This window comes from Bubalus kerabau, chromosome 8, assembly GCF_029407905.1.
Source record: "Bubalus kerabau isolate K-KA32 ecotype Philippines breed swamp buffalo chromosome 8, PCC_UOA_SB_1v2, whole genome shotgun sequence".
Lineage (NCBI taxonomy): Eukaryota > Metazoa > Chordata > Mammalia > Artiodactyla > Bovidae > Bubalus > Bubalus kerabau.
Window position 1 is genome coordinate 94,768,492 of NC_073631.1, and position 26,233 is coordinate 94,794,724.

General features: G+C 40.3%; 1 protein-coding gene and 1 long non-coding RNA gene across 3 annotated transcripts in view; both read right to left on the reverse strand.

Moving 5' to 3' along the window:
* GRM8 (glutamate metabotropic receptor 8) overlaps positions 1-26,233 on the reverse strand; it is an 857,461-nt gene that overhangs the window by 791,778 nt on the left and 39,450 nt on the right. The gene's annotated exons all lie outside the window — the stretch shown is intronic.
* The window catches only part of LOC129659460 (uncharacterized), a 35,909-nt gene continuing 27,265 nt past the window's right edge, over positions 17,590-26,233 (reverse strand). Inside the window, exons 1-3 of one of the 2 annotated variants that reach the window (XR_008718083.1) lie at positions 20,077-20,171; positions 18,627-18,747; positions 17,590-18,195 (exon numbers count right to left, since the gene is read on the reverse strand). This is a non-coding gene — a long non-coding RNA (uncharacterized LOC129659460). Of the gene's footprint in view, positions 18,196-18,626; positions 18,748-20,076; positions 20,172-26,233 lie in introns of those variants that run through there. The other variant, XR_008718082.1, reaches the window with a different exon arrangement.

Sequence of the window (26,233 nt, forward strand, 5' to 3'; positions counted from 1 at the left end):
AAAGAAGGTTGAAATGAAATTACATCTCTATAGAAATCAGAATCTCTATTTCTGGGTTCAATGCCTTTGACAGTCTGACTACCTATATTGTTTTTATCATATGAAAAAAAAAGAGGCTACTTTCATTTCACATCCCTTAACCTTCTAGCAATGAAGAAGTTCTGGAGCGGCTAATGAATATAAAAGGGATCAGTATTCAAATTACATTCGTTCATAGTTCATTGGAAAGTTTCTTTTATTATTGAAGACTGGGACCTGTTTGCCTATCGGTTAGCAGCTCTCACTCTAATGCCTTAATCTTTAAGTGGACACTGTCCTGATTAAATGCAATGATGGTAACCCTTACGTTAATATAGTCCCATAAGCGATATGCCAACATTACCGAGATTTATGGGCAGAACCACATCCATAAAATTTAGATAATTGCTTGTGTACTGCCAGCCTATTTTGCCTGTTAATATAAATAATATTCTCCACATTAGCTACCAGAGGACAAATTTCTCATAACTGACTTGGTACTTAATTCTGTCAGATAATCTCCTCTGCAATTTGGTGAAGAATACACTGTGAACCGTTTCTGACAAGCTTCGTTTTTCTAGTGTGTTTTGCTGAAGAGGCCCAATCTGTTGTTTGTTTGGGGTTGCTACCACATTAAATTGATTTAGGGACACCATTTTCTATTCTTCTGTCTTCCATGCTCTGTTAACTTATGTCACATTTATTAAAACTCATGGCTGTGCATGTATGTTTCAATTCGCAGTAGCAAACTGATGAAACAGGTTTCTCCCCTCTTTCTGTAAAATAGGGTTTAACAACTGGTGCTACTATTATTGTATTGCCACATCACAAGGAAGCTCAACAGGAAAAGATCTGCACAAGATTCTGATTAAGAAATCCTACCTGGGGCATCGAATATATGTGAAGTAACTCTTCAAATAAAAACTTGGAGGAACAAGAACAAATGCATAAAAGAGGAACATATGTTTTATGCTACCAAATTATGCATCATTATTTTGAATAGCTAACCAAAGTGTGTTATAGGTACTAAAGCTTCATTTAAATTTTAGTCTATTTGCAGCTTTTTCAAATTCCCAAGGCAGGGTAGGGGGTAGGGGTGGGGCGTGGCTCTTCTAAGGAGATGCACTCTAAAAATTTGTTTCTGGAAGATACTGCAAAAATCTGTGGTCACAGATTCCAGACTGTTCCAAACACAGCTCTCTGAGATCCTGTTTGCTAATTTATGATGTATCTGCTTTTACCCGCTAGGTTTGCGCTTTATCACCAGCCTCAGGGAGCCCATCAGGACTTATGAAGGAAAGGAAGTCTGAGGGACATAAAAAAGAAAAAAAAGAAATTGACACCAAGCCAGGGAGCCTTTTATATGACATGCAGCATAGGGTGAACCCTTGGTACTGAAGGGCATGGGTTCAGTTGCCATCTTTACATTCTTCATGTTATTTAAATAAAATGTCTAATCATACTTGAAGTTTCCCAAAGCCTTGGGTTGGAGAAGAGGTATCAGGCTAAAGTACAGACAGTACACATTCCCACTTTCCTTTCCATCTCCCTCTGAAAACTCAACACTGTCCCCCAAAATATCACTTCCCCCCCAAATATTCCCGGATATATCTTGCACTTCCCACCTTCCAGCCTCTCACAACTAAATATTGCCTGTATTTTAAGGTACAATTTATTTCCTACATCCTAGCCTTCCCTGAATATTTCAATCCAAAGTTAGTAGTCGGGAAGATCTGCTGGAGAAGGAATAGGCTACCCACTCCAGTATTCCTGAGCTTCCCTTGTGGTAAAGAATCCCAGCTCGTAAAGAATCCACCTGCAATGTGGGAGACCTGGGTTCGATCCCTGGGTTAGGGAGATCCCCTGGAGAAGGGAAAGGCTACCCACTCCAGTATTCTGGACTGGAGAATTCCATGGACTGTATAGTCCGTGGGGTCACAAACAGTCGGACACAGCTGACTCATTTTTTTTCAGGGAAATTATAGCTTTCACTTTCTCTATCATTCATATATCTACCATATGACTTATGTCAGTAGTCACTGTTTCCTTAATATGTTATATATTTTGTAAGAATAAAGGCATGTCAGAATATTCAGCAGTACCCCTAAGTGGCTAACACTGTGCCTTATTCAAAGTAAATTCATATACAAGTTGGTCTTTATGACTTTTATATTTTTCTTTTTAAGGTTTTACTTCTTACAAAAATAATACCATATTGTTATATACACAATGTTCAAACATAAATGATAATATAAAAGCCATATCTCTCAGTTATGTCCGCTCAGAAGTGTTGAGTTAATCAATTGAAGAGGAAGAGTTTACACCATTGACCCCAGCAGGGATTTCAGGCTGTAGTGAAACTTGAAACTTTCATCATTTTTTGGACGATCAAAACTTACTCTCCCTTACCAGTGGATCCCTGAGTGGGATCCTGACTCCTCAGGATGAAATTTCCAAGTGAATGTGAAAAACAGCAAATCCCCAAGTCAACTCTAATTTGAAACCATAATCTCAGGGCGTTTCAAGGGGTTCTAAGTCTTACTGAGGCTTCTCAAGAGTGAGACAGTGGCTTTTCCTGAGCAGTTGTTAATACTATAGGTCAAGAATAGTGATTGTGAATTATATATTCATAATCACCTTCTCAAATATTACAGTGTCTTGCAACTTGCAGAGAAGATGGGGGTGAAAACACTATAAAAGTTTAGGAAGTTGCTTCTCTAAGCTTCTACATCTCCAAAACTTAGAGCCCAGTCATCCAAAAACCTCTTCCTGAAATATGTGTTCAGAAGACATTTCCATCATTGATCCAAGCATCAGAAAACAGGTATGGAGAAAGAACACAGCTTAAATAAAACCCCAAGAGCATTAGCATCCCATCCCTGGCATAACATGAATAATACTTGAAGCGTGAACAAGACACATGAGCCCCATCTTGAAGGTATGAGAGGCAACCAGGGAGGAGCAAGACTATCTCTTCACACTACCTGGCCCACAGGTTCAGAGTTCCTCCAATGGCTCTTAAAGGTGCAGTTTCTATACTCAGCTCTACAGGTGACTAGTCCTGTGCTTTAAGTCATGCAATTAGCTCCATGTACAATGCAGCAGTAGAGGATGATAATGAAGAATGTGGGCTTTGGAGTGTGAGTTCAACAGACCTAGGTTCAAATGTCACTTCTGACATTGACCTACTGTATGACCTTGAACAAGTTTATCAGTCTAAGCTTTAGTTCCTTCATCACTAAATGAGTAATGCTCATGAGATTATGGTAAAAACTTAGGTTACTGTATGAGTGGCAGTAAACTGCAGCTGCTAGCATCATTATTGAAGGGTATTATTCTTTTAAGGGAAGTGGATTAGGGTACCTTCTAAATGTCCATCCTACTTCTAAGACTTTATGAAAGAACAGTAGAAGACTTTGAAGACAACAGCCATCCAACCTCTACCTTTCACTGCCATAGACATCAATTTGTTCCTTCTGCACCATAATGAAAAGGTCAGGCACCCTCGTTGGCTTTGGGGCATCCCTGCTCAAGAATCAGATACATTCTATTTTTAAAATTAAACATACAAATAACATTTGGAATAATGGTCCCATTTCAACAAACTTGATGGCTAATTATAACAAGTGATCCTAACTCCCTCATTTAACTAGCTTTCCTGGTAGACTGATTATATGGAATATAGAAAATGTGGATACCAAGTAATGAGATTGATTTTGGCAAGACATCCAGGAAAATCACCATAAACTACTCCTTATATAACTAACACACTTATATAAAGAAAATCATTTTAAGAAACTGTATCAAAAGGATTAATAAACACAAGTCAAGTCACTTTTTCCAGAGACTTTCACACAACTTGGTGATTTATACACAGGTGTATAAATCTGGGTCCCTCTAAGATCCCAGCTGAAAGGATAAATGGAATATAAAAATGTCAAAATAAAGCTTTGATTCTGACTTCCCTAATACCATTAAGCATTGAGATCTAAGAGTGATCCCATTGTAGAGGGCGGCCAGTTTTGTCCTTGGCACATAACCCCCACATCAGCCTTGGTCCTTCTTGCTGAAATCTCCTTGCTGGTCTCCTCACAGTGAGTGCTTCAACCTCCACCCCATTCATTCATCTTTATCACTTCCCTTTTTTCAGCTTTACTGAGGTATATCTAATAAACAAAACGTTCCACATATTTAGTGTATACATTTTGGTGAGTTTGGAAACATGCATACACTGTGATACAATCAGCACAAACCAGGAAATAAACATATTTATCACCTCCAAAAAGTCTTTATATCTTCTTGCATGTGTGTGTGTGTGTGTTAAGAACACTTAGCATGAGATATATTAAGTGTACAATACCTTATTACTAACAGGCAATATGTGGTACAACAGATCTCTATAATTCACTCTGTGTAACTATCATTTTATCCTGATTGAACAACTCCCCATTCCCCTGGAACCCACCAGCTGTCTTCTGCTTCTACAAGTGTGATTGTTTTAGATACCTCATATAAGTGGAACCACGAAGTACTTGCCCTTTTGTAATACATTTCACTTAGCATAATGCTTTCCAGGTCTATTCATGTTGTCACAAATGGCAAGACTTCTTTCTTTTTAAGGGCTGAATAATATTCCATTGTGTGTATACAGCACTTTTTCTTTATCCATTTGTCTGCTAACGGATAGAACAGGGTCCAAGATCAGGGTCCAATTTGAACCTCTTGCATATGGATGCCCAGTTTTCTCAATACCATTTGTTGCAGAGACTATCTTTCTCTAATTGTACATCTTTGCCATTTGGTTGTTTCCCAATCTTCGCTATTGTAATGCTGTAATACACATGTTAGTGCAGCTGTCTCTTCCAGATACTAGTTGCAATTCTGTGTGTTATACCTAGAAGCTGCACTGCTGGATCATATGGCAGTTCTATTTTTAATTTTTTGAAGAATCTCCATACTGTTTCCATAGTGACTGTACCATTTTACAGTCTCACCGACAATATAAAAAAGTTTCAGTTTCTCTGTATTCTTGCAACACATGCCATCTCTTTTTATTTTGATAATAGTTTCAGTGAAAGTCACTCAGTCATGTCTGACTCTTTGTGACCCCATGGACTATACAGTCCATGGAATTTTCCAGGCCAGAATACTGGAGTGGATAGCCATTCCCTTCTCCAGGGGTTCTTCCTAACCCAGGGATCGAACCCAGGTCTCCTGCACTACAGGCAGATTCTTTACCATCTGAGCCACCAGGGAATGGTGTGAGTTGATATCTAATTGTGGTTTTAGGTTTCAATTTTTCATGTACCTATTAGCCATTGGTATGTCTTCTTTGTAAAAATGTCTATTCAAGCCCTTTGCCTATTTCTGTATTTGGATTATTTTGGGGGTTTGCAACTAAGTTGTAGAAGGTTATTATGTATTTTGGAGATTAGTCCCTTATCAGGTCTATATTTACAAATATTTCATCCATTCCATAGGCTGATTTTTCATTCTGTTGATTGTTTTCTTTGATTGAATAAGTTTGTTTAGTTTGACATAACCCCATGTACCTATTTTTCCTTGTGTAGCCTGTGCTTTTATTGTCATACCCACAAAATCATAACCAACACCAATACCATGAAGATTTTCCCCTATGTTTTCTTCTAGGAGTTTTATACTTTCAGGTTTTATGTTTAAGTCTTTAATCCTGTTTGAATTGATTTCTGTGTATGTTGCAAGATCAGGGTCCAATTTGAATCTCTTGCATATGGATACCCAGTTTTCTCAATACCATTTGTTGCAGAGACTATCTTTCTCTAATTGTATATCTTTGCCATTCTGCTTATATATACATGGATTTACTTCTGGAGTCTCTCTTCTAGTCCATTTATCTATACATCTGTCTTCATACCAGTACCATACTGTTCTAATTACTATAGTTTGTAATATATTTCAAAATCAGGAAATGTAATGTACTTTCTGATTTCACAAAACATGACTTTCTGTAAGACCTAATTCTAGACTTTCCCCCTATAAAAAGCCCCTATTCAGCCTATTTAGCCTTACTGTCCTGGAATATTGTCCCCTTGTATTCAAATTTTACAACAGTAAAATTTCAAATATCAGTGACTTTGTTCATACATTCCTTCATTTATTTTCTGTTTCAGTGTGATTCCCTGTCACACACCAGAACTAAACTTTCTATAGAATAAAAACTGTGCTTGCTACTTATTTTAAACCTTCATTCACAATGCTTTTGACTTTCCTTTGAGATCTTTCTGAATAGAGCTCTTAATTAATTAATTAATAAAGAATTAGATGAGAGGGCTACATTTTTTCTTCTCAATAATGGACAATTATGATGATGGTATTAATGACACAATTCTCCCCAAGAAGATTAATTTTGTAGTTCACACTATGTTAATTTTGCATGTCAAATTCCAAAAAGACACCATTATCCTCAGTATACTGTAGTGACAAAAATCAAAAATTCTGAAATAATTAAGACAAGCTTCAGGCAAAACAATGGTCTCTGGAAAAGAAAGTCAACAAAATCCCTTTATGAGGTTAATACCAGAATTCAGAATCAATACCTGCTTTGTAGCAGAGCAATGTTCAGCACAATCCTATCATGTGTGGTTGTTTCTGGGGAAAGAGACACTCTGACCTGCAGTAGGTCAGATTCCATGTAATAACTATAAGTCCAGAAGTGAGGTCAACTCTATGGTCATTGACTCTGCCATATACCACATCCCAGCATCTGTATTAATCATGACTTCCCTAGTGCCAAAGCCATCAGAGAGGGTATCTGCAGTTCTAAGATGTGGTGAGTCCTAAAACCATTGCTAAAGACCATTTGGTATCCAAAGTGCTGGCCAAAAAAGAGATGAGCCCTTTAGAGGTAGATGATGATTTTAATCTAATCTGGGGTGGGCAAAACTCCCAAAATTGAAATGGCCAATGCATTGAAATAAGTATGGCAGAAAATAGCTTCTAAACCAATATAATCTTTTAAAGGAAAAAAAGTTTAAGTCAACAAAATAGTAAAAAATAGTCTTGTTTAGATTCACAAAGCAGTTAAAAAGAAGGCAAACTATTGCTTACAATGTTTTATCTCCTCCAAACTGGTATTGTGTAATTTCTCTATTAAGAATTGGGCAATAGTGACACAGATAAATGGTCTGTTAATAATGTACAGTCCGGGTTTTGTTTTTTAGATGACTTAAAGAGACAAAGTAGCAACTTTTTAATTAATATGTAAAGTACTAGAACAAGAACATTGATTTATCTGCTTCATTGGTAAAATTAATTGTAAATAATGCAATCTGATCTACTATCACTAATAAGTGGAGGAGTACTCTTGAGAAAACAGGATTTCAAAAATATCTTCATATTATTATTCTTTGTCAGTATATGTATTAAGTTTCCTATTCTGCTATAACAGATTGTCACAAATTTAGTAGCTTAAAACAACATGAATGTATTATCTTCCAGTTCTAGCAGTCTTACTGGGAATAAACCAAGATGCTAGCAAGGCTATGTTCCTTCCTGGAGCTGGGGAAGAATCAACTTTTTTGCCTTTTCCAGCTTCCAGAAGCTCACATTCTTTGGCTCATGTTCCTACTTCCTCCATCTTTACAGCTAGCAACACTGTATCTTAGTCCATCCTCAGTCTCTCAGTCCATCCTCAGTCTCTCTCTGACCACAGTTAGGAATAGTTCTCTGCTTTTAAGGACTCATATGATTGCACTGGGCCCACCAGGTAATCTCCCCACTTCAAGGTCCTTTACCTTGCTTCCCTGGTGGCTCAGATGGTAAAGAATCTGCCTGCACTGCAGGAGACCTGGATTCGATCTCTGCATTGGGACGATCCCCCAGAGAAAAGAACAGCTACCCACTCTGGTAATCTAGCCTGGAGAATTCCATGGACTCTACAGTCCATGGGGTTGCAAAGAGTCATATTCAACTGAGTGAATTTCACTTTTACAAAGTCCCTTTTACCATGTAAGGTGACATATTCACAGGTCCCAGGGATTACAGCATGGACATCATTGGTGGGGAGGGGGCGTTATTCTGCCTAGTACAATATTGAGTAACTAACACTTTCACTTTCACACACACAGTGTGTTCAGTCAGTTCAGTTGTTCAGTCACGTCCGACTCTTTGCGACCCCATGAATCGCAGCACGCCAGGCCTCCCTGTCCATCATCAACTCCTGGAGTTAAATCAAACTCATGTCCATCGAGTCGGTGATGCCATCCAGCCATCTCATCCTCTGTTGTCCCCTTCTCCTCCTGCCCCCAATCCCTCCCAGCATCAGAGTCTTTTCCAATGAGTCAACTCTTTGCATGAAGTGGCCAAAGTACTGGAGTTTCAGCTTTAGCATCAGCCCTTCCAAAGAACACCCAGGGCTGGTCTCCTTCAGAATGGACTGGTTGGATCTCCTTGCAGTCCAAGGGACTCTCAAGAGTCTTCTCCAACACCACAGTTCGAAAGCATCAATTCTTCAGCACTCAGCTTTCTTCACTGTCCAACTCTCGCATCCATACATGACTACTGGAAAAACCATAGCCTTGACTAGACGGACCTTTGTTGGCAAAGTAATGTCTCTGCTTTTCAACATGCTATCTAGGTTGGTCATAACTTTCCTTCCAAGGAGTAAGTGTCATTTAATTTCATGGCTGCAGTCACCATCTGCAGTGATTTTGGAGCCCAAAAAAATAAAGTCTGACACTGTTTCCCCATCTATTTCCCATGAAGTGATGGGACCGGATGCCATGATTTTCGTTTTCTGAATGTTGAGCTGTAAGCCAACTTTTTCATTCTCCTTTTTCACTTTCATCAAGAGGTGTTTTAGTTCCTCTTCACTTTCTGCCAGAAGGGTGTTGTCATCTGCATATCTGAGGTTATTGATCACCAATATATTAATAAAGAACTGGGAAATAGATGGGAAAACAGTGGAAACAGTGTCAGACTTTATTTTGGGGGGCTCCAAAATCACTGCAGATGGTGACTGCAGCCATGAAATTAAAAGACGCTTACTCCTTGAAAGGAAAGGACCAAACTTTTAGCATGATTATCAACCTAGATAGCATGTTGAAAAGCAGAGACATTACTTTGCCAACAAAGGTCTGTCTAGTCAAGGCTATGGTTTTTCCAATGGTCACGTATGGATGTGAGAGTTGGACTGTGAAGAAAGCTGAGTGCTGAAGAATTGATGCTTTTGAACTGTGGTGTTGGAGAAGACTCTTTAGAGTCCCTTGGACTGCAAGGAGATCCAACCAGTCCATTCTGAAGGAGACCAGCCCTGGGTGTTCTTTGGAAGGAATGATGCTAAAGCTGAAACTCCAGTACTTTGGCCACTTCATGCAAAGGGTTGACTCATTGGAAAAGACTCTGATGCTGGGAAGGATTGGGGGCAGGAGGAGAAGGGGATGACAGAGGATGAGATAGCTGGATGGCATCACTGACTCGATGGACGTGAGTCTGAGTGAACTCTGGGAGTTGGTGATGGACAGGGAGGCCTGGCGTGCTGCGATTCATGGGGTCGCAAAGAGTTGGACACAACTGAGCGACTGAACTGAACTGAACTGAGAAAGTGATGTCAAAACCTAATATATAATCCTTAAGTTTGATTTGTTTTCTGTTACTGTTTAAATATAGAGATGGATAGATATATACAGTTGATAGATAGATTACAGAAAAAAGCATATGTATGAAGTGTTATTTTATGTTTAGCTTTCTTAATGGAGCTTAAAATTAATGATGTGAAACAAATGATTTTGTTGTCTTCAGAATTCCAGAGACATGTTTAGAGGTTCCTGGTATAGTACTTTGTATATGGTCCACATTTTTACTTTCTTCATACTTAGCATCTTTAGTGTAACATAATAACCTGTCTGTTAATTTACCATAATTCAAAGGCAATAAAGTGAGTGCTTAAGAACACATCCTCAAGCAACACTGCCCGGGCTTGCATGCTAATTCTATCATTTTGTAGCTGTTTGACTTTGGACAAATCACTTAACTTCTCTGTGCCCCAGTTTCCTCATCTAACACAGAGATGATAATGACTATACCCATTTTATGAGCAAAATGGATATGATCATGGGAATGACCATAGACTAAATTAATGTCTAAAATAATTTAGAGTGCTTGATGTATGGTAAATACTACAAGTTTAGCTTTATAGTAATTATTATTGTAATTAGGAATTCATGTGCTACTATTGATCATTTAGGGATTTTTCTAGATTGTTTAGTTATATCACAATAGCATCTCTAAGGATATGGGATTTGAGAATGGTTATTTCGTTAGTTGCTTTTACTTCCACAGGTTTACTTCCTTAGAACAAATCCCCAGGACTTCAGCCCATTTCCAAAAGGGTTTCTAGTTCAATTTCTAGATGCTCATATGTAAAATTACTTAATTTTATATGTTTATTTGTAAACTAAAGATATATTCACAAAACATCAACAACCTGTGCTGAGAAAACTGGCAAAGAAATCAAAGGGCCCAAAGCTTTGGTTTTTATTTCAAGGTTTTCATCTCAGAGGATTCATTAATGAACCATTTCTACGTACATCCTGGGGAGAGAGAGCTGTGACCAAAGAAAGAATCCTTATTTCTTATTTGCTTCACAACTCAAAATTCATTTATGTGTGCATTTTGTTTTGTTTTGTTTTTTTGCTTTTTTTGCCGTCACTAAACAGAAAGAGTTTCTTTCATTTCCCTCAATGAGAAAGGCAACATATCTGTCAGAAAAAGAAAAAAGTAGAACAGAAAAATACCCCTCAGAGAAAGGAAGAAACAACAGAAAGGAAAACAATAAAACATGCCAGGAATGTCTTTGATATTGACCATCTATTAGTGGGAAGCAAGCACTGAATACAGAGAGAGCTAAAGAAAGATGGCATAAGACAAAGGGGACAATATCACTTGTCACTGTTCTTATTTCAGTACCTCTAGTATTAAAAGATTTGGGGCACAGAGAGTAGCCAAAGGAAAGGTTTGCACTCTGTAAACTTCTCTCTTCTGGACATAACACATGTAGACTCAGTGCCATTTCTCTAGCAGAAAGACTTTGAAATCCAAATTCCAAATCATATGCATACTCTACAATTTTGCTTTCTAGAGATGAAATCAACCAAAGAGATTTTTTTTTGTTTATCTGGGCCTTATGAGGTTTTCCTTCATTCTTGACAATCAAATAGCTAATCTGTTTAAGCTATATTTATGCTATTTCAGGACTGGTCTGAACATGATACATGGAAACTAGACAAAGATCAGCAAACCTTTAAGTCACGATGAGCATAAACGTGTGCACCCAGACAGCACTGAACTGGAAACCCACATCTGCTCTGTGACCTTTAGTCAAGTTACTGAACCGATCTGAGCAGCAATTTTCTATGAAATGAAAAGGATAGCAATTGGGGTGCATTGCATATCCTTGAGTAGCTAAAGGAGCTCATTCGTGTAAAGCCAGAGCGCAGGTGCACAGTAAGCCCCAAATAAATGCGAGCTATTGTTGTTATTGTTTATTTCCTTGAGATGCTATGTGGAGTTGTTGTTGTTGTTATCCTAGTCTATGATTTGACCTCTGGCTTATGTTATCCTGTGCTCAAGAAATACGTAAATCTTTTATTTTGTACTCTCTGATGGATTTTCAACTTAACCATGTTTAAAGAGGATTGCTAATTTATCCAACTTACTTCACTTAGTATGATAATCTCTAAGTCCATCCATGCTGCTGCAAATAGCATTATTTTATTCTCTTTTATGGTTGAGTAATATCCCACTGTTTATCTATACCACATCTTTATGCATTTATCTGTTGATGGACATTTAAGTTGCTTCCATGTCTTGGTTATTGTAAATCATGCTGCAATGAACACTGAGGTGCATGTATCTTTTTGAATTATGGTTTTCTCCAGATATATGCTCAGAACTAGCGTCGTTAGATCATATAGTAACTCTCTTTTTAGTTTTTTAAGGAACCTCCATACTGTTCTCCATATTGGCTGTACCAATTTACACTCATGCCTACTTTCTTCTCCTCACCCTCTCCAGCAGTTATTATCTGTAGACTTTTTGATGATTGCAATACACTAAGAGTTTGGGATTAATACATATACACTACAATATATAAAACAGGTAATAGGACCTACCGTATAGCACAGAGAACTCTATTCAATATTTGTAATAACCAATATGGAGAAAGAATATATGGCTATGTATAACTGAATCACTTTGCAGTATACCTGAAACACAACACTGTAAATCAATAATACTCCAATATAAAACAGAATTAAATTTTAAAAAAGATGATTACTAATGGATAACCTCTTCAATGTTTATTAAGTAGAAATTAAAATTGCTTTCAAATAAAAGGCAAACATGTGTCATGAATGAAGAAAGTCAAGTCTATTGCAAGTTTATGACAAAGGACCTTGAAACCACTGCTAGGAGTTAGTCCTTTCTTTGACAGGTTCCTCTCTGTAATGTGCAGAGATTGCATGTGGTAAAAGTCAGGCTCCCCACCAGTTCAGATGCAGCTGTACTAAGATGACCATCACAGGCAGCTTCCGGCCTTGGCTTTTAAAATACTGTGCCACATTAGGAGAGAACAGAGGCCACAAACACCGGATTTCTCTCCACTCTGTCCTGAAATCATCAAATCATTCCTTCACCTTTCAGCACCCTTGTCTCAAACCATGCTGCCTAGTCTTAAAAACGATGCAAATTTGTCCCTTCGTGTAGAAAAGCACAAGCCATTCCTCGGATTACCCAGGTCCCAGCACTGCACAGGGATCTTAATTAGCCAGAGGACCACACTAACTATGGCAGTGGCTGTTTTAAACAGAAAGATCCTCTAAATGGGAAAACAAAAGTCTGCAGACAAAATACTGTGTGGTTCATTATACTATTGATTTTTGGAATATTTAACTTCAACTTTGCTTCTTTGTAGATGTAGGTCATAGCCAGGAGTGCTTTAAGTTACACGGGGAAGTATTATAAAGCAAACTTTTTTTTTTTTTTTGAGAAGAGAAACAGCTTTCATACTAACCAGAGGCACTTGTGAGGCTGAGCTTGAGGAAACATGGAAAGACTACACAGATTTACACCTCACCAAACCCTACATGTTTCACTGGTCTTCTACAGTGAGTTAAAAGTAGAGCAGTAATTCAGGTGTTCTGGATGCTTGGTTCAATTTCCACAGGAAGAATCAATGCAATTTGGTTGTCCAGTCTCTATATCCAACCTCGCACTGACTCAACAAATGTTCACCAGAGGCCTGCAGGAGACCCTACACTTGGTGCGAGGGTGGAGGGTCCTCCAAAAAGAAAATAAAGTATTTGCTAAAAACACTAACACAGGCACAGAGTAAGCTTGCCTGCCTTCTACAGCCTACATGCTGGCCCAAAATTTTCTGGGAAGTAAAATACAACTCTCAGATCAGCTAAGTGGCCATGGTCAAGACCCCAACATAATTTTAATTCTAAAAATGAGAATTCCATTACGAAAATCTCTCAAGTTTCGTTAGTTTTCCCCCTTCCCCACTCCACCCTCCCCTTTTTGATCTATGTAATTTCACTTAATTAGCAAATCAATGAGACTGATTTTCACAAGAAGCTCAAAGCTCTGTCTCAACTCAGAGTTCTACCCAAAGGGGGGGTTTCCAAAAACAGTCAGTACTTTGGGAGCTCTTAGATGTAGGCGACGTCAGATTTAATTCCACACGTAACAGGATTTCCATCAAGTCCTAAGACCTCTCGCTGCTGCTGCTGCTGCTGCTAAGTCACTTCAGTCGTGTCAGATTCTGTGCGACTAATCTTTATTTTCAAGTGAAAACAACAAATTTACATCATTTACATTCTGAAAAATTTTAACCAATAAAAAGAATGAGGTGTACTGACTTCCTAGGGCACCTGTAACAAATATCACAAACTGAATGGCTTGAAACAACAGAAATTTATTCTCTCACAGTTCTGGAGGCTGGAAGTCTGAAATCAAGGTGTTAACAGGGCCATGCTCTAAAGAGAGCATCCTTCCTTTCTTCTTTCAGCTTCTATTGGTGGTGGTGGTGGTGGTGGACACTAAGTCATGTCTGACTCTTTGAGACCCCATGGACTGTAGCCCACTAGGCTCCTCTGTCCATGGGATTTCCCAGGCAAGAATACTGGAGTGTCTGGAGTGGATTGCCATTTCCTTCTCCAGGAGATCTTCCCGACCCAGGGATTGAACCCACACCTCCTGCATTAGCTGGTGGATACTTTATCACTGAGCCACCCAGGAGGCCATCCAGCTTCTATCTGTTTCTGGCAATTCTCAGTACTCCTTAATTCTCAGGTATATCTCCCCTAATCTCTGCCTCCTTATTCACATGGCTTTCTCCTCTATGTGTATCTGTATCTGTTTTCTCTTCTTATAAGAGTACAAGTCACTGGATTAGAAGCCATCCTAAATTATTATGACTTCACTTTAACTAAAGTGAAGTGAAAGTTACACAGTCATGTCTGACTCTTCCCAACCCCATGGACTATACAGTCCATGGAATTCTCCAGGCCAGAATACTGGAGTGGGTAGCCTTTCCCTTCTCCAGGGGATCTTCCCAACCCAGGGATGGAACCAAGGTCTTCCACATTGCAGGCAGATTCTTTACTAGCTGAGCCATAAGGGAAGCCCTAGAATGCTGGAGTGGGTAGCCTATCCCATCTCCAGTGGATCTTCCTGACCCAGAAATCGAACTGGGGTCTCCTGCAATGCAGACAGTTTCTTTACCAATTGAGCTATCAGGGCACCTCTCTTAAGACCCTATTCCTCACATTCTGAGGTTCCAGGAAGGCAAGAATTTGAGAGAACACTATTGGACTCAGAATATATAAGGCACAAAAACTACTCACCTCTCCATGACTAGTGACTTTCAAAGGGAGTCAAAGTCAATTTGAAACCTTCATCAACTTCTCAATGTATAAACAAGCTTGTCATATCCTGGATCATAAAATCGGTCATCTTCATTGTTTTATATTGTGCTTTATGTTTATAAAGTGCTTTCATATTGTTTCACTTGACAGTCACAAATGCAAATACTCACCCTAACATAAGTGGGCAAGATGACTAGTCTCTTTCTAAAAATAAAGTGAGGGAGAGAGGAAGGAAGTTTACCTCTTGTCAAACACCTACTCTGAGCTAGATAAATATTGTTCTTACCGCTTCATGGGCTGTCTCACCTGACCCATATGCAAACTTTAAGTGTAAGTAGTTTTAATCTCCATTATAAAGATGAAGTTACCCAAGGTCACATAGGTAATAAGAGGCAGATCTTTTCAAATGTACCTGTGTTCTAAGTCCACACTGCCTTTTCAGTTAAACCTTCCTAATAAATCTTTAACCTTATCCAGAGTCAGAGTTTGCTAAAATGTATAATGATCTTATCACATGACTCCCCTGACAGTCAAGGCAGAGATTCCATGATCTGATTAAAGGACTGACACAGAGAACCCCCAGCCACTTCTCACAACATATGTAAAGGAGTGTGATTTTATTACTTATTGTTGTTATTCTTTAAGTTGCAATAAAATACGTATACTTTCCCAACTGTGAAAAAAAAGAGGAAGCTTTATGGTAGTAAGAACAGTCAAAAATGTACCCAAACACTTTTTGAATTGTTTCAAATACAGTAACCCTCTTGGACTTTCATTCTTTCTTTTCTGTGAGTTCTAAGAGAGTGAAATGGGGAAATGACTCCCTCATACCTGGAATAAAAGCATGAGAATTCAGGGGGCCACCCACGAACCCATTTTCCCTCTCTTGTCCTGCCCAGTGTGTGTGTGAATAGGCCTGTGAAGAAAAACTGCTTCAGGCACATCTATTTTTGTACCCCAAGTCATAAAAAAAGGAAGGAAAAGAAATTATCATAACCTTAAGAAAGAAAGAGGACTTCCCTGGTGGCTCAGATGGTAAAGAATCTGTCCACAGTGCAGGAGACCTGGGTTCAATCCCTGGGTCAGGAAGGTCCCCTGGAGGAGGGCATGGCAACCCACTCCAATATTCTTGCCTGGAGAATCCCATGGACAGAGGAAACTCATGGGCTACAGTCCATGGGGTGACAAAGAGTCAGACACAACTGAGTGACTTTCACTAAGAAATTAAAAGTAGGAATAAACATTGTCCCAAATAGAGGTTATTTGGGAGCATACTTCAATCTTTTAATACTTGTTTAGCACATGCTTTGTACTTGATGAAGCATTATATAAAATACAAGATAGCTGTACTTTCACTGGGAAGTAGGCTTGACTGGTGGCTCAGACGATAAAGAATTTGCTTTCAATGAAAGAGACCCGGTTTGACCCCTGGGTCAGGAAAATCCCCTGGAGAAAGGAATGGCTACCCACTCCAGTATTCTTGCTTGGAGAATTCCTTGGACAGAGGAGCCTGGTAGGCTACAGTCCATAGGGTCACAAACAGTCTGACATGACTAAGTGACTAACACCCTTTTTCACTGGGAAGCCAAAGGCTGAAAGGCTCAAAGAAGTTTTCTTGAATCTGACGTCTCAGGAACAAACTCTAGCCGAGAATGGGGACATGACTGAGTGACTAACAACACAAAAGCAGAACTTTCCAGTTTCTTAATGTACTCCATTGTACTTGTTTACAAGTAGATATTGCTAATAGCTACCATCTATTAATACCTACTGGGTGCCAGGCCACAAAGCAGTTTCTGTATACATTCCTAGTTCTTACAATAATTGTACAAGTTGCTTACTACTAATCTCCACCAACATAGACTCTGAGAAATTTAAATAAAGTTATTCAAGACCTAGCAAATGGAAGAGCCAGAATTTGGACTGCAGTTCACATAGCTCCAAAGCCTGTCCCTACTCAAATAAAATGTTCACTCATCCATTTATATAGACTAGACTCCTTAAAAAATAATCAGGGACTTCCCTGATGGTCTCATGGCTGAGACTCCATGCTCCCAATCCAGGGGGCCTAGGTGCAACCCCTGGTCAGGGAAGTAGATCCCACATGCCACAACTAAGACCCAGCACACCCAAATAAATAAATTAAAAAAAGAAAAACTTAACCAGCTACTCTCTTTTTCGAGATCCCTCTGACCCAATGGTGATTCAAAGAGGTAGGATCAAAAATCTTCATCTTCAGATATATTTGTCTTTGAAGTTCAATGAAGCCAAAGCTTTTAGGCTTCTACTATTTAGAAGTTAGAAGGCAGAGCTGTTACTTGTCTTAGAGGCCAAATGCTCATATCAGGTTTTCACCATAAAGTATGTTTTATGAGATATGGTTTGATCCATATTATAACTGGACACATAGTATAGATTCATGTTATAAATGAAATTATTTTATAGATAGGTAAATACTATCAAATATATTTCTGCATTTTTTCAAGAAAACATTTTTTGAGAAACATTTTAAAAAATTTTTTCAGATTAAATGTGGGATTTTAAAGGATTGAAATAAGCACAAATTGGTTTAACAGAGAAAGGAAACCAGAATAAGGGAGACAGAAGAGGAAGAGAAGGAAAAAGAAGGGAGATGCTCCTCACAGCTAGAAAAGAAATGCCTGGATTGTAGAAATTTTTTTTAATTTTATTTTCATAAGACTCTTGAAATGTAGATAATTCAAATTAATAGGGAACAATAAATATCTAAAAATATAACATATGCAAAACATAAGAGCATGTGTTGGAGTGCTAATTCATTATGGAGTTCATTAAATTGACTTGCATTTTCATGGCATAAAAAAAGTAGTAGCCAACCTGTGCAGTTAATATGAATTATATACACTGAATTGTCAACAGAAAGAGCCCAAACAATAAAAAGCAGCTGTAATATTCTATAGCAAGCTGTTTATGCAAGACTTTATGATTCCGAGAACATGACATAATAATCTCCAATGCATTCTTATAGAGATCTGACACTCTCCTGTTTGCCTTCAGACACTCTGGGCTAAGCACAAGGTCTTCCCAGTTTATTGTCCAGAAGCTATGTGGTCAGGAGGGCAGCTCCCCTGTCCTGCAGAGAAACACCAGAAGAGCTTCAGATCCAAGAGCCAAGTGTTCCAGCGAGGTTTCCTCAAGTGCAGCCGCTGCCATCTGAAACTGCCAAGCCCTCGACGTACACTTGACAGAGCATTTGGAGGGTGATAAACAGATCTTTCCCTCAATTTGCCATCTGTGGATTTGAAAGCTGTTAAGGCACTTTTAGGTCTTTATTTCCATGATGCTCCTGATCTCATTTTGCTAGTTAGATGCACTCCCTAATCTATTATCCTGTTCTATGGATAAAACTGTACGACCGCATCTCTGACTTGGCATTAGGGCAGCATTGCTCTTTTTTTTTTTACAATACATCGGGTAAAATAAACCAGCTTGAAACTCTGGCCTTCTGGAGTGCTTCAATAATTCCTTTCATTTCTTCCTTACTGATAGCTTACATTAAGAAAGCTGTTAATACATTTGAGTAGAATTTGGGTTCTCAATTCAACCCAGACTGGGAATGAAAAGACATGGAGAAGAAACATGGCCTTCCTGGACAGCCTGAATCAAAAGTTGTTACCCTTTGCCAGATGCAGCTCCCATACGAATGGCTTCGTTTCCACTCACCTTTGCAGTCTGAGCCCAGATGACCACTGTCATAGGAGCTGTAGGAGCACACTCACAGCTCTCACACCGGCAAGACCCACTCATGTTCAATAACCTTTGCCTTTTTTCATTTGTTGGTTTTCTGAAAGACAACACGGTGCTGATCCTGACTATATGAGCACCAAAAGAAAAGAGTCGCTCTATTTTCCTTGGGGGCTTTCACCTTGGTTTCGTTTATCAGTGAGAATGCTGTGCCCTAGCTCAGCTGGCCCTGTAAGTGATTTTTCCAGTGGTAGCGACAGACTCATTCAATCAATTCAATCCACATATACAGAGCAGAACTGTTCTCTTTGCCCAGAACTGTTTTGGAAGCCTCAATGATAATGAACCAAACCCAGTTCCTGGCTTTGTAGAGCTTTCATTCAAAGGGGTGGGATGGGAGGAGACAGACAGAAATGCATGTAAACAAGTAAGATTGTGGTACAATGTTTGCAATGGGTGAGAGCAGGGCTTCTCAATTTTGGCACCAGTGACATTTGGGGGGTTTTTGTTTGTATTTTTAATATTTAATTTTATGTATTTATTTGGCTGCACCAGCTCTTCATTGTGGCTTGCAAGACCTTCCATCTTCATTGCAGCATGCAAACTCTTAGTTGAGGCATATGGGATCTAATTTCTAGGCTAGGGTTTGAACTTGGGCTCCCTGCATTGGGAGCTTGGAGTCTTAGCCACTGGACCACTAGAGAAGTTCCACGAGTGACATTTTGGATGAGGTAAGTCCTTGTTGTGAGGAGTGTGTACAACAGGCTATTTAGCATCAACATTGACTGTCATCCACTCCCACCCCAAACATGACAGTCAAAAATGTCTGCAGACATTGGTAAATATTTCTTGGGGGACAAAATTTGAGAGCCACTAGGATAGGGATCAGAGAAGGCAATGGCACCCCACTCCAGTACTCTTGCCTGGAAAATCCCATGGATGGAGGAGCCTGGTAGGCTGCAATACATGGGGTCTCTAAGAGTCGGACATGACTGAGCGACTTCACTTTTACTGTTCACTTTCCTGCATTGGAGAAGGAAATGGCAACCCACTCCAGTGTTCTTGCCTGGAGAATCCCAGGGACGGGGGAGCCTGGTGGGCTGCCGTCTATGGGGTCACACAGAGTCGGACACGACTGAAGCGACTTAGCAGCAGCAGCAGGATAGGGATGGAGAAGGCAATGGCACCCCACTCCAGTACTCTTGCCTGTAAAATCTCATGGATGGAGGAGCCTGGTGGGCTGCAGTCCATGGGGTCGCAAGGAGTCAGACACAACTGAAGTGACTTAGCAGCAGCAGGACAGGGATAGGGCTTCCTTGGTAGCTCAGACAGTAAAGAATCTGCCTACAGTGTGGGAGACCTAGGTTCGATAACTGGGTCAGAAAGATCCCCTGGAGAAGGGAATGGCAACCCACTCCAGTATTCTTACCTGGGAAATCCTATGGACAGAGAAGCCTGGCAGGCTATGGTCCTTGGGGTCACAAAGATCTGCACAACTGAGCAACTAACACATTGACTTTTCACTTCACAGGTTAAAGATAGCTAGCCTGGAGAGGGGAGGGAGTGGAGCAGCTGCGTCTCAAGACAGGAGATTCTTGAGCTGAGACTTAAAAGATGAGGAAGAGATAGTTTTAGAACGATTTAGAGGAAGAACATTTACAGTAGAGGAAACAGCCAGAGGCTCAGAGATAGGAGTGATCTGACTTGTTCCCTTCCACACCAAAGCCACCAGTAAACTTCTCCCATAATAAAACCTACAGGGAGGAGACACCAAAGACAGAGCAATCAGAGACACAATTCCTGTCCATACCTGATAGAACTGAAATTCCAGAACCTTTTTCTTAAATGTACACATGTATTATTCACACGCCTAGAAAACTACTGATGGATTTGGTACAACACTAGTGTTAAAATGTGACTTTCTGGGCATTCTAACTTGTAAACCCAAGTTGTCTGTGGCATGTCTTAGTGTTTGGGTTTGTTTTTTTATTTTTTGTTTTTCTGTTTCACCCCTTCTGTTCTAAAATGGTTAAGTCTAGGACCTGGGAATCTAGATATAGTCCTAACTGCCAGCAACATGACCAACATCACAGAGCTGATACTTCCCAGTTTTGCCATCTGACTCTAAATAATGGGGGTTGCTGTAGATTTTTTTCCTAAAGATCCTTCCTAAACAGAAAGTTCTAGGATTGATTTGTAAATTAGTGCTAAGTAGTGTTTTGGCCTCACATGTGTGAATGCTGTTAAATATAATCATAGCAATTTTAGAATTACAGGACTGTATGTATTCCAAATATTACAAGTTTTACCACCCCATGGATGCAAATAGAGTCGTATTTCCATTCATGCCTGAATTACTAGGGCTCAAGACTCCTTTGAAGCCTCCCTCATATTATTTCAGGGGAACGATCAGATGTCACTCTTCACGTCCAATAAGGACAAAAACCAACCACTTCAGTTCCTCATGCCAGCCTTTCTGCAAGGCCTGTCCTCGGAGCCAGGTGGAAACCTGACCGACTGCCATGTCTTCAGGGCCACCATGACATCACCAACTTTCTGGAGGCATCCTCTCCCCTGATGCTCTGCCCCTCTCCACTGTGCTAGGCTAGGGGCACCAGGAGGATCCGGGGTGTCCGTCTACCCTGCGGTCCACGTAGTGAGGAGAGGAAGATGGATGCTCACCTGGCTTCTAATGTTACCTGGGCCCTATAGTTCTTTCCTGCCCAAACTTATAGTCTTTCACAGACAAACTAGACTCCATGTTTCCCTCTATTCTCATCTCTTTCTTCAGCTCTATCCAGGCACTTATGAACAAAAAAATCCTTCCTTTTCCTTCTGAAACAGAAGCATTGATGACCCTCATCTCAGGCAACAACATCCCCATAGGAGTGACCAGCCTGATGATGCTTGAGGCTGGACTTCATGAGGAAGACCTGCCAGGTTCAGGTGGATGTGAGCCTTTGGTTTTAAGGACATCAGTACCAAAATCAGTTCTTTTTTGTTGCTATGTTTTTTTTAACAGGGGAAAATCAAACAAAAGTTTAAAAACATGTATATGGGAGTATGTGTGTGCTAAGTCATTTCAGTTGTGTCCAACTCTGTGCAACCCTATGGACTGTAGCTTGCCAGGCTCCTCTGTCCATGGGATTCTCCAGGCAAGAATACTGGAGTGGGTAGCCATTCCCTTCTCCAGGGGATTTCCCAACCCAGGGATTGAACCTGGGTCTCCAGCATTGCAAACAGATTCTTTATCATCTGAACCACCAGAGCCAGGGTAATCATTCTGGTAAGCTTGCCCAAATATGGTAAATATGCCTGTCCCTAGTCTGGTAAAGTCATCTCTTAGACAGCTGATTTGAAACTATTACTCCATTTAAACTTCAGTTTTCCTAATCAATGTAGAAACTTTTAGCCTGTGAATTCTGAAAGATTGATTCTATAATCCTATATGACTTCTACCACATAGGATATCAACTGCCCTAAGCAGGGTAGCCTCAGGATACATGTGGGCTTTGCCAAATAAATCTGGATTGAATAAGCCATGCTTTTCTAATATACATAAAAATCTTTCTATGTTGGATTTTTTTCCACAACTAGATCTTCTGTAATCTTGAGAAGTTTTATTTCCTTGGAATTAATATGCCTCCATGATAACAGCAAACTTCAGAAAAACCTCACCTGAAAATGAATATCCAAGTAGCTTCAGCAGCAGTCTTCTGTACATAATTCAGTAGGAGAGAAAGAAAGCCTCAACATTCTGCAAGCCCATAGAAATCCAAGCTGCTTAAATCTTTCATAAATGCTATGTGCATGAGCACTGGAGTGCTTGCCAGCAGCAAGTTCAAACATTGGTTGCCTTGGACATTCCTAGAAGACTTTCCCTTAATTATCAGTCAGGGAACTGTGACATTAATTTAGGCAAGAGATGACAGTAGCTGGACTAATAAAATAATAGCAGAGAGAGGTACAAAGAACAGATTCGGAAGCTCATCAGGAGATGAAATGAACATGGCTATATCCAGGAACACAAATGGGTGGGGAACAAAGGAAAGAGAAGAGACGATGACAATGCCCAGATTCTGGCTTCAATGTGAGAAAGAATGCTGCCATTTTTTATTAAACATAGGAAATGAAGCAGAGCTGGAGAGAAATATGGCTAATTGAACACTAAGCTACAGTTGCAAAATGATGAAATATATGGAAGGGAATATGTTTTTGATTTAAAAATGCTTATCATAGTCTGATTTAAGAGAAAATATTTGTATGTACCCTCTTACACATTTGATCCTGCATTATTTTCAGAACTCTTACTCCAAAGTTTTTCATATGTCTTTATAAGGCATCAAATAACATTATCAGCAAGGGAGGGAAGTTGTTAAATAAAAAGGAAACTTTTATTAAAACATCATAAATGTTCACTTAATCAACAAGCATTTATTGAATGAATGTCAGCTATGAGCCAAGTACTGTTCTGGGTTACAGAAACCTAGATAATAATAGCTAACATGTAAGAAGCACTGCCCACCATGCTAGGGGCTTGGCCTGCCATGAACAGTCCCCACCTCACACCCCTGTGAGAACAGTGCTATGGGAACAGCTGTACTGACAGAGGCCAGGACAGAGGCAATGGCATGTTGAGCAACTCAGACAGGTAGGGAGTCAGGGTCCAACACGGTGAGTACAGAGTCACCCTGTGTTGCCTTCAGAGGACAGGTGCATAAACAATTTTCAAGCTTATATAATTACCCCTTTGCTTGTTCACCTCAAATCTCACAGAACTGCCAGTCTCAGGCTTCCCACCTCCTCATTCAGGACTCCTGATACGCTGTGTTATTACCAGTCCTGTCCCTCACATGGCCTGTAATCGTAGCTGCCACTCGTTTTCAGTCATCTGATTAGAGAGCAACATTGAGTTTTCCAGCTTGGAAGCTGGGTTCCTTTTCTTTTCTTTTTCCTGAGTTTTTGCCTTCAATGCTTTCCTTGAAAACTGCCTTCAAAACTTTCCTTGGGGAAAAGTTCCCAACTCCATTCCTGGCACAAGTTAAACCCTATAATGTCTCAGAGTATGTGCATGTTTCAACATTAGGGAAACGAACATTGAAAGTGGAGGTTCTGCTTGGTACAGCTACACCGCAGTGATAAACCAAGAGTCAACCAACTCGAGGGACTTCCCATCTTCACTTAAATATAGTCCAGGCTTCTCCCCTCTCACTACCCCAACAAGATTTAGCACTTAGCACAAAACAGCTACACCTTCAGTTTGCACTCTGAGATTGCTGAGGAAGTCAATTCACCTGCAAATTCCATGTGAGAAAGAGCAGAGATACAGAGCAGCTGTTGGGAAGAAATGACCTTAGAACCAAGCGCTGTGCTGTTCTTAGCCACTCAGTCATGTCCAACTCTTTGCGACCCCAAGGACTGTATCCTGCCAGGTTCCTCTGTCCATGGGGATTCTCCAGGCCAGAATACTGAAGTGGGTTTCCATGCCTTCCTCCAGGGGATCTTCCCAACCCAGGGATCTAACCCAGGTCTCCCACATTGCAGGCAGATTCTTTATCATCTGAGCCACCAGGAAAGCCCACAGATACTGGAGTGGGTAGCCTATCTCTTCTCCAGGAGATCTTCCTGACTTACGAATCAAACCCGGGTCTCCTGCATTGCAGGTGGATTCTTTACCAGCTGAACTGGGCCAGGTGGTAAATCAAAAAGGAAGCTCCTTAAAATCCCACCACCTTTCCCAAAGCCCAGGATGCACTGTCCTGTATGACAGGACAGCCAAGAGCTCAGAGTGTTCAGTGAAAGAGGATCACTGAGGTAGCAGAAGGGCATCCACCCCAGAAACTCTAAGAATTTAGCAGCCCCCGCCTGGCCCTACTGCTCTATCTGCCACTCTCTTCCCTGTCCAAGTCTGAATTCCAAACCTTCAGAGCTGTATTCATCGCTTCCTCGGTGATACGGGTACCATGAACCAAGGGGATGCCAGCATCCTTCACAAGGCTCTTGTAGGGATCAAGACCAGCATGGCAATCAGAGAGATGGAGAGTAAAGTCACTGGGGATTCTAACCTAGGTGGGAAATCCCACTGAGGTCCAGTCCAGGTCCTCTGAGCCTCCACAACTAGCCTGGAAAAACTCCACCTTCATTGAGGGTCCTCTGGCCATAACATATCAGACTGAAGAGGATATTTAGAGTTTCCCAAGGAAGAGTATAAGCACCAATCATGCACTTTCAACAAATACTAGCTGAGTAAATGAGAAATGAGTGACTATCCTATATGAACAGGCAATGAATCAGAGAGACACTATGACTGTAGGAGTCCCATGGACCTGTTGGCATGTGTGGGGATGCCATGGACCATTGGCATCCCCACACATGTAATTCACCATCTCCACCCTGGAAAAAGCTACAAGGCTCTGGAGTCCTGGCAAGAAAACTCTTGAGTAGAATGGGAGAATCCCTAACCCTGTTAATTGTTAGACCCAAGATAAAAATAAAATCAGCTCTTAAAAAAATATATATATGAGGGTTCCTGGTGGATCTAGAGAGGCAAAAGTACTTTCTCTGCTTTTGACACAAACCCATTGTAGCACAATGCCTGAATTTTGAAACCACACCACAAAGATGCTGATCCTTGTGAAATTTGGAGAGTTGCAGGGGGAAAAAAAAGCAAGAATTTAGGCATTATAATTAGACTAGATGCATTCATGAAGATCCAAATCTGTAAACATCTGATATAGATTGATAGACTGTCCTTTTACTTGTTTCTTAAAAAAAAAATCCACATTTATAATGTTTTATCTCCCAAGCTCCTATGAGTAGGAAATTGGCTAAAAAAGATGTTGGCTCGATACAGGAGAGTGTTCTAATCCTGTGAAATATCATGGAGAGAATACTGTTATAAAGGAGTAACCTCTGGTTCAGCATTTGGGCCAAAGTCTAATGGTGATTTGTCCCAGATGCTTTTCAGAGCTCTAGTAATTTGGGTGTGAAGTGAGAGTGAAAGTGAAGTCGTTCAGTTGTGTCCAATTCTTTGCGACTCCATGGACTGTAGCATTCCAGGCTCCTCCGTCCATGGAATTTTCCAGGCAAGAGTACTGGAGTGGGTTGCCATTTCCTTCTCCAGGGGATCTTTCCAAGCCAGGGATCAAACCCAGGTCTTCCACAATGCAGGCAGACGCTTTACCATCTGAGCCACCAGGGAAGACCGTGAAGTGAGAATAATTGACTCCTAAGAGTCCAAGGGGGCAACCAAGGATGAGATGATTGGATAGCATCACCAATTCAATGGACATGACGACTCTGAGCAAACTCCGGGAGATAGTGAAGGACAGGGACGCATGGCAAGCTGCAGTCCATGTGGGTCTCAAAGAGCTGGACACAACTTAGCAACTAAACAACAACAAGCAACTAAACAACTAAACAATTCCTTCCAATTCTAATGTACATGAGGAATAATTTTTATCACAAAAGTATCCAAAAGTAAAGTGATGAGTGACTTTTCCCTAGTCACACAGTCAACACCCCAACTCCTAGAATACAACCATCCCTGGTATCCACCAGGGACTGGTTCCAGGACCTTGCAGATA